Source organism: Plodia interpunctella, chromosome 25 (assembly GCF_027563975.2).
Source record: "Plodia interpunctella isolate USDA-ARS_2022_Savannah chromosome 25, ilPloInte3.2, whole genome shotgun sequence".
NCBI classification, from domain to species: Eukaryota; Metazoa; Arthropoda; class Insecta; order Lepidoptera; family Pyralidae; genus Plodia; species Plodia interpunctella.
Genome location: NC_071318.1, coordinates 2,432,218 through 2,441,566, shown reverse-complemented (window position 1 = coordinate 2,441,566; position 9,349 = coordinate 2,432,218). Strand labels below are relative to the sequence as shown.

Below are 9,349 nucleotides of genomic sequence, written 5' to 3'. Positions count from 1 at the left end.
ACACGGATAGAATATAACCTGGATAACACATAGGGTACCTTTTATCCCGAAATTTGAACGAAGCCCGGGGCGAAGCAGAATGCTTTAGCATTAAGTTCGCCATTTGTTTATAAATATGATTTTACTTGTGACATTCAAGTCTAATAAATAAATTAATAAAATAAGCGTAATACTTTTGACACTTCTAATATGATGTCATTCCAAATTCTGTGTCCACGTCCCTAAAGTTCGTAAACATTGCATTTAATAATCGGATCCCTAATACGCCACGAGACACTTTCAACTTGAAACTTAATACAGAAAGCTCGCGTTCCTACTTTAGAATTACTTAAGCAACTTAAAGCTTTAAGTTCCTGTTGAAGTGTGCCGAAAATTGGTCGTTGAATAAAGAAATTGACATTCAGTCGTGTTTTTAAAATTACTCAAAGAAAATTAAATTTACTTTTATTATCCTCGGTTAAGATTTATCAATATGTCCCGGGTCTCTCTGTATAATCATTTGATAATATTTATATTAATAAAAGTTTGGCCAAGTGCGAGCCGTGCTCACACATAAAGACCACCGCCCAAAATTAAAATCATTTTTTCATGGAATCCAATGCCTGGCAATAATAAATTATATAATACTAGTTGCGCCCCGGGGCTACGCTTCTGTGGGAGTTTCGGGATAAAAAGTATCCTATGTGTTATTCCAAGTTATACGCGTGTACTACATAACAATCCGTCCAGTAGATTTCGCCTGAAAGAGTCACTGATATACACCCATACATACACACACACACATGCTCACAAACTTTCGCATTTATAATATTAGTAGGGTGGGATAATATAAGTGCCACTTATTGAATTAATAATACTTTAAGGAACCTCATATACAGCTCAATATTCTTAACTAGATATTAGTATATTATCGTTTAGGTAAGTATTTTTCCCTTATTAAATTTCATTTTCGAGTTTGTACAACAAATTGATACGTTTAACTCTATCGTTATAAAAAAAACAACTCAAAAAGCAAACTCGGTGACAACAAAGTCGCGCGAAACGAAAGAAACTATACAAAAATGTTCGTACAAAATCCCTTTAAAGCACGAAAGTTTAATAAACATAATACATTCTTGCTTTTGTCAACATTGACTTCACGAAACTAAAGTTTCGGAGTTACAGAACTCAAAAGAAAAAGACGCCACTTCAATAAACTTGTTACTTTGTAGAAATTCTAGCATTATGAATGGGACGATTGTGAAGATGTCAAGATTTTTGTTACAATTCGGCTGCCGTTCTTCAAAGACTGACACCACTGGACTTTTCTGTGACAAGACTACGTTTTATTTATTACTTTCATTTCGATAATAGTTTGTAATACTTACATATTTGTATTATAAAAAGAAAAGATTTTTTTTTAGTTTGTAACGTATTCGTTATATTATATTCAAATTCAAAATTCTTTATTCAATTTAGGATGATATACATCTATATAATTGACGACAAAAAATTACTTAAACTAAATCTACTGCCGACATCCAAAGCGCAGGTGAAGAAGCGGCGCAACAAACTTCACCGTAGCCTTTTCTTCAATGACGTCAATTGACAAATGTATATGTATGACATATATATCGTTGTCGCGTGATCCCGATTATATACCTGCGACGCAAATATTTAAATATTTTAAAATAATTATTTATTTATTTAACAAATAATATTTAATACGATCAAGTATATGTATTATATGTATTATATATATATATATATATATATATATAATTTAATTACTACAACTTTGTCGTTTGTAATAAATAATGTTATATTCTGCAAGCTGTGCCGAGCTATGCTGTTCAGAGCACGTAGCGCGTCGAGTGTTAATGGCAAGTGTTGCCATTGTATTGCCCCGCAGTGTTACCCGTATATAATATTATTATTTATGATTGTTTCAAATAAAACAAATATAACGTAATGTTTTAAACGAAGACAGAAAATTATAGACTTCGTCATAGCTTTCATTCGTGAGGTTCCCTCTATTATGGTTGAACTACGCGATGGCTGACCCATGCGTCAACTCGTAAACGGGTGCTGCCAGAGGGAACTGGTCATCTCGTTTCTCATATATTTTTAGGTAAGTTAATTGTGTTTCACATCGATATATATATATTATAATCAGCACTCGGATCACAATTATAACCTGTTTTGTTATACCTTTTGACTATTTACATTATGTACTTTTATATATTATTAGAAAAAAACATTGTAAGAAACAATAATGTTAAGCCCTTCTGGCATGAGAGGGACCAACACTGTTCAAATGAGTTTCTTTCGGCATTTCTTCTCAGCAGTTGTCGTTCCGAAATGGCAGTAGTTTGTAGCTTGTGAGAAATAACATAAATATAAAAATAATATAAATATAAAAATTAACGAGAAAAAGTGCCTGTGAAGGTCTAATTTCTAAATAAATGATTTGAATTTGATTTTTTTAATTTCATACAAGAAGCAAGAAATGCGTAAAATTTGATATCCCGTAAGATCTTCCATAAAACGCACTCAACTGTGGTACTTAATGACTAGTAGTTTTAATAAGATCCGACAAACCAGATTTATCAATATTATTCATTCAGATTTATCATTATTATTTTCGGTTTTCGAATTTTAATTCCCAGTATCACGATGACTACGAGTAGAGTGTTGATTTTATTCAAACGTCAAACTCGAGTATTTAATTAAACGAACACCACTCGATATTTTCATCAACCAACAAAAGGCTGAAATTCTACGTATTCGTGTACGGTCAACAATAAATAAACCACACGTATATGAATAATCTATGCAAATTCACCGCTAGTTACCAGCGCATAAAATGCTCTGCGTATAGTGTCCACGTTAAAATATTGTCAAAGGTTAAGACTGTGAACTGAAAGGTCCCAGGTTCGAATTCTACTCGTACCACATGAGTTTGTATACCAATCTAACTCATGTGTTGTGGTTTTCATCGACCACTACACGAAGGAAAACATCGTGAGGAATGGTGTGAAATGGAGAAGGCAATGGCAAACCACTCCATTAATAGTGCCAAGAAAGTCGTTATATGTGTTTCATTCCAGGTAATGACCACGACCCTCAGCAATGAGGAACACGACTATGAAGGTGGGATATCATAGTAAGATAGACAGGAAGCCGATAAGATGACAACACTGGAAATTATAACATGAGGATGAGAGAGATGAGATGAGATGAGAGAGACGTATGTATCACAGCTTTTATATATAATTCTTTTATCTATGATCACAGCCAAACATCGCGAAAATTGTTCTATTTGAACCTTCAGCTGATTTTTTAAAATACTATAAAATAATATTTGACGACCTCGGTGGCGCAGTGGTAAAGTGCTTGCCTCTGAACCGAGAGGTCCCGGGTTCGATCCCCGGTCGGGTCATGATTGAAAAAAATGATCTTATTCGAATTGGGTCGGGTCTTGGATGTTTATCTATATATGTATATGTTATAAAATATAGTATGGTTGAGTTAGTATCCCATAACACTAATCTAGAACTTATTTTGGGGCTAACTCAGTCTGTGTAATTTGTCCTAATATATTTATTTACTTACTACGAGAGCTCGTATTGATTGAAAACTCAAATTGAGTCGATCGTATATTTGTTTTAAAACAATTGTGCAATATTCTAATGCGACTTTATAATAACTCGAGAAACAAACAATAGCGAATTCTAAAATGAAATATCATTATTTACTATTAATTGTAAGCGAACACTACTCTATTCGTTTGTTATCTGACCATAGTCAATCACAAATTGCTTCTAAACTTCCATACATGTTCTAATATCCCATCAACACTGATTGCGCCGCCCACATATCTAAGTTTTTGATACAAGTTATGCTTAGTCCTAAAATAACTATCAAACTATCGTCGGTTGACTGAAAGAGCCTTCATGGGATAAGTCCACCTCTATATTTGCCTTTTTTATTATAAACGTACTTTTAACATGTGTTCTTTGTACAATGAAGATAAAACTTCATTCGCTCTGTTGCCTAGTGTCTAAAAGTTCATTAGACCGACCCAGAAGGCTTGAAATAATTCACATTTTCCTATGTTGCAATGTCAAGATTTGGCATGCTAATTGTTTTGAACCTGTAACAATAAATATAAAATCAAAATTAATTCTTTAATAAGAATAAACGTGTCATATTCACGTCATAATCTAAATTAAGTAGATAATATTTAAAAAATCTAATAGTAATATTTACAAACTACTAGCATTTCGGAACGACCACTGCTGAAAAGAAATGCAAAAACACATTTAAACTGTATATTTTTAACGGATTGTTAACGGATCTTTTTCACCAATAGATTATGTGATTCCTAAATAAGGTTTAGGTTTGTATAATTTATTATGGTTTTACCCGAGCGAAGCCGGGACGGCCCGGTAGTATATTAATAAGTATGAGAATATATTATAAATAAAGATAGAATTCATAGGTAATTTTTAAAGCAGAAGGAATATTTTTTTTATACTACTGAACAAGCAAACAGACCCATGCGACCCACTGATGGGAAGTGGTTACCGCAGCCAATGGACGTCTGCAACACCAGGGGCGTTACACGCGCGTTGCCGTCTCTGAATGAATCTTTCACACCCCTTTTATAAAACTCCATGTTGTAGTCTGGGGAAAAATATCAAGATCAAGTTTTTTGATGAAAATCTACTGATTCTTCTGTGATATAAAGAAAATAAGAAATAGATGAGAATTATATAGAGATACAAAAGACTTGACATAGGCCTTTTGTTATAACATCATTAAATTAATATACTAAGTAACTACAGATGATGGCTGTATGGGCTTTGATACCTGTGCCCATAGACTTATTGCCTTTGCCTTTTCAAATTACTAAACAATTTAGTTTACTTAAAACTAAACAAAAAAAAGTCTCCTAGTAAGTTAGTAGATGGTCGGACGATCGATTTGGATGCGACAAATAAAAAGTGGAGGAGTTACGCGGCGTACAGGCATAAATAGAGAAGTAGACGGGAGACCTTTGCCCAGCAGTGGAACATAGGTTAATTAACAAAATCTTACTAATAAGTATTATAAATGCGAAAGTCAATTACTTAATTAATTACTTATTTACATTCTTTCTTGAAGCTTCGTATACTATGTCTAGTATAGTTAGGAATACGTACACTTTTATTACACTAACTAATCCCCACAAACCCAAAATAAATACATGTCGTAAATATATAACAAAATAGTGTACAACCCAGTTTCGTGTTTCGGCCGACATAAGTTGTCATTAATTAAGGCCCGCGTTAAATCCACCAATCTAATAAAGTGGGGATAACTGAATGAAACCCTCGCAATTCTCGGTCATTATTACTTCGGCCTAGTGTTGCTATAAAATGGAATTAATATTCAGCTAGATAGTTGTCCCTGAAAATCATCTAAAGTATAAATCTAATCGATAACACTTAGTGATAAAATCGATACGATTGATTATTTTAAACAGTCGTTAACGAGCCATGTAAATATAGATTGACTGGCGCAATCGATGGTATCGACTAGTACAATCAATGGGATCGATAGCCTACCTATCGATACTGATACTTTAACTCCGACTATCGATATAATCGAATGACTATTCGATTCAGCAACACTACTGCTTGGGTCCGTTTCTAGCTTGAGCCGGTCCTAACTAGTTTGACGAATATACATCCCGCGCGGTTGTATGCTCCAGTTGGCTTTTTGTTTATTGTAAGAGTAAGACTAAATTGAATTGTGAGATAACTTAGATGAATTCTACGCGATCTGCAAAGATTTAGCACAGGCCATATTTTTATTCTTACCACAAGGAATAAAATTATGGCCTTCCATCTGATATTCTCAGTTCGAAAGTAACTATTTCTATGCACCATAGATCAAAAAGAAATAAAAAAACTTCACACCGACGCGATCGCGGGAAACTATTCTATAGTATAACTAAACTATATTATATATATACTCTATAGTATAACTATACTATATTATATATATACTGATAAATGTCAATGTCAAATGTGTGGTAGTCTAAAAAAAAAATAAACATTCGTGAGAACACTTTTTTGCAGAACGCAAAGGTAAAAAAGAAATAAAGCATTTATTTATTGACAAAAAAAATAGATTAACACACTACGATTTTTGAAGAAAATTGTTATTTCTTTTATTTGTGTGTACGTTTATTGGCATTTTATAACTGTCTGCACTTCTTTTTGATCATTTAGAATATTTCAGTTGAACATCTACTTATTTGATTTTGGTTTTTAGGTGTAATATGCCTACAAACAGGTTGTGAGAATATATCTATGATGCCTTAAATGGACTTAAATTAAGTAGCGACTGTGTAAGCGAACAATACTTAGATATCAAAAAGGAAATTACTCCGAAGGGTGGCATTGGTACCCCCAAAGAGCACATTAATCGCTTCCCTTCACATCCCCCGTCAGTGTATAAGCTTTTTGATTCCTTATCATCAAACTCATATATCAGATCGTATTATTTCTATACCAAGGTTTTATTCTTGGGCGGTCCTACTCTATAGAACCGCTCCATATCTTCTCGTGGACATCGTACAAGGCGACTAAAGGACAAAACGCCTCAACTGAGAAGCCACAAAACGGACTCCGTGCTCCTGATTCTCAACACAGTCGTTGAAGGAAGCAACCGATAAAACGCTCAGATGAGATAGGCAACAGTATTCCAAAATAGGGTTTGCTTGAGTTAGAAAGACGGCCTGTAAAACCACAGGCGAATTAAAAAAAAATAAGGTTTCCATTCAAGAAAACCCTAGGCTTTGAAAAGAGAAAAGAACAAAACTTTCGTACACTTACTTTTATTAAACCTCCGACTACCGAAGCAATAGTTACAAAATTAATAGGTCTGGGTAGTACCTCCTATGCCTGTCCGTGACTACGTAGCAAGCAGCCAAACGGCTGAACCGAATTTGGTCTAGTTTTTTTTTATTTGAAAGAGAATGTAATCGAGTGTGTTCTTGATGTTTGCAAAATGTGTGTTAAGTTCTTTATGTCTCTAATCCAAAAGTAATACTACAACAAATTCAAATACATACAGACGCCATATGGCAGAATATATGATTTACTTTATTACAATCGCTAACGAGCACTTATGTTGTCGTCTACTGTACCGATATTCGTAAATTAAGGCTACAATTTCATCACACAAACACACTTTAAACGCATCGATAAAATTAAGTAAACGATTATTCGGCTCGTGATCAAGAGTTAACCAACAATAGTATCGTTTACCCCAAACGACCCTAACACATCGATAACAATACACGACCACCCTTCAACCCCAAACCGAAAGACGTACACTAGATGTACGTCTTAAATCGTAAATCGCTCAAAGAAATTCTGTTCGCAAATCTTAAGATTCCTTTCTTGGAAACTCTGAATCCGGTTGAATTACTTAATGCGAATATTTTTTATCGAAAATGGTTTATTAAGATTTTCTTACAAAGCACCTGCTCACGGATTTCAGCAATTCAAAACATTCAATTTAGACGTTGGCAAAAAATCGGCTAGTGATGTGAAAGGCTCCGAGTCTTATTCAGTAAATAGTCAAGTGTTTCCTCCACAACCACGACAACATGTAAAACTTACATATAACCATGTAATAGTATAATAATTACACAAGCTTAGTTTTCATTATTATTTCTTTTTATATTTAAATACACATGAGATCACTGGCGTATTGTACTTTTATTATACTAAGTAGATATACACTTACTTAGAAAGTTATAATGAGTCTATTTTAAAAATAAATCGATATGCAACAAATTGGCTTAACTATATCAAAGACTACTAGATTTTTATACATATCTTGAAAAAGTGCAGATTACAAAGTTATTCAACTCAACAAGAAAAGAGTTTCACAAGTATGTTCAATCTTATTCAAATTAAAGAAATGTATAAGAAATATGAATTAAATATATGAATTAATTCCAAAACATTTTTCCTAATTTTTGGGAGAGACTAAAAAGTCTCAAGCCTCTCTCAGCCCTAAAAGCGAGGCAAAGAAAAATGAAATGAATATCCAGCGAGGTCTGCGTGTTTTTGACTAGTATTGGTTTTTGCGGCTTTGTCCGTGTTCTGTTCAAAGGGATAATATCTGACCTGTTTTAATTAGACGGTTAGGGGACAGATTTTCTCGTCAGATGTTTTCCTTTTTCGCCATGAGATTTTTTTTCAAAAAGAAAAGGTTTAGGCTGCATCATGTGGCAGAATTGGTTTGACGAGTTGATAATTGTTTAAATATAACCTTTACAAATTTAGAAACCGTGTTAAATTTTAGTAAAACTATTTTCACAACTGACATAGTGGCTTCAGTTTGTTTATAAATACAGCTTTATAAATTCAATATCGATAAATAACCCAGGACGATTAATAAAAAAATATGTTATTAATTTTGACTCTAACTATTGTGTTTTACGTCAAGGCTTTTGTTTCTCAAATTGACTATGAATTGTTATCGTAAGACATAATATCTAGAATTTATTTAGCCAAAATTGGATTATTTTAACTCTGAGTATGTCAAATTAAGTAAAGTGTAATAGCAACAAAACATACTGCTTATTAAATGTCGCCCGCTACGAAGTCTACGCGTCATAGCAACATCTACCGAAGCTCTTTATAAGGTGCCACAGTTAGATGCATTTCATGATCATACTAGATATATTCATACTAGTTTATTTGTATACATGGCTATAGTAATTGTTATTCCGAATTTACTATGAGAGCAAAAACTGGGGCACATTTAATAACTTTCAAACACCACAGTGAGAATCAAAACGTGCTTAGTTTTATACTTTTCCGCTAGATGGCACAAGTAGCAAAAGTAAAAGCCGCTATGGTTTTGTTTTCGCGCAGAATGACGTTCGCGGCGTGAGCCTAACAAAGCATACTTACCTGGCATAGGGGACACCGTGATCAAGAAGGCGGTTCCCCCAGGGCGAGGCCTGTCCATTGCACTGCGGACGGGTTGACCCCTGCGATTATCCCTAATGTGGATAACTCGGATGCGTAATTTTTGGTAGTGGGGACTGCGTACGCGCCGTCCCCCTTATAATACAATTAATTTCGTATGACCCGGGTTCTGGAACAAAATATTATTAATTTCATATCGTGCCTATTCTAAAATATCCTATAAACATTTTTTTTTATTTCTGAATAAATTATTTTTAGTTTGTAGCTTTGGTAAATATTATTTACTTAATTGAAAGTATGACGTGAAAAAGTTCCTGTGAAGGCCTAATTTCTGAATAAATGATTTGATTTTGATTTCTGACTGTGAG

The 9,349-nt window shown here is 33.8% G+C and overlaps 1 non-coding gene across 1 annotated transcript; it reads left to right on the top strand.

The window, feature by feature from the left end:
- Positions 1-8,955: 8,955 nt before the first annotated feature.
- Positions 8,956-9,117, top strand: LOC128680986 (U1 spliceosomal RNA). The gene has a single exon (XR_008405923.1). It is a non-coding gene; the product is annotated as a U1 spliceosomal RNA (small nuclear RNA).
- The last annotated feature ends 232 nt before the right edge of the window (positions 9,118-9,349 follow it).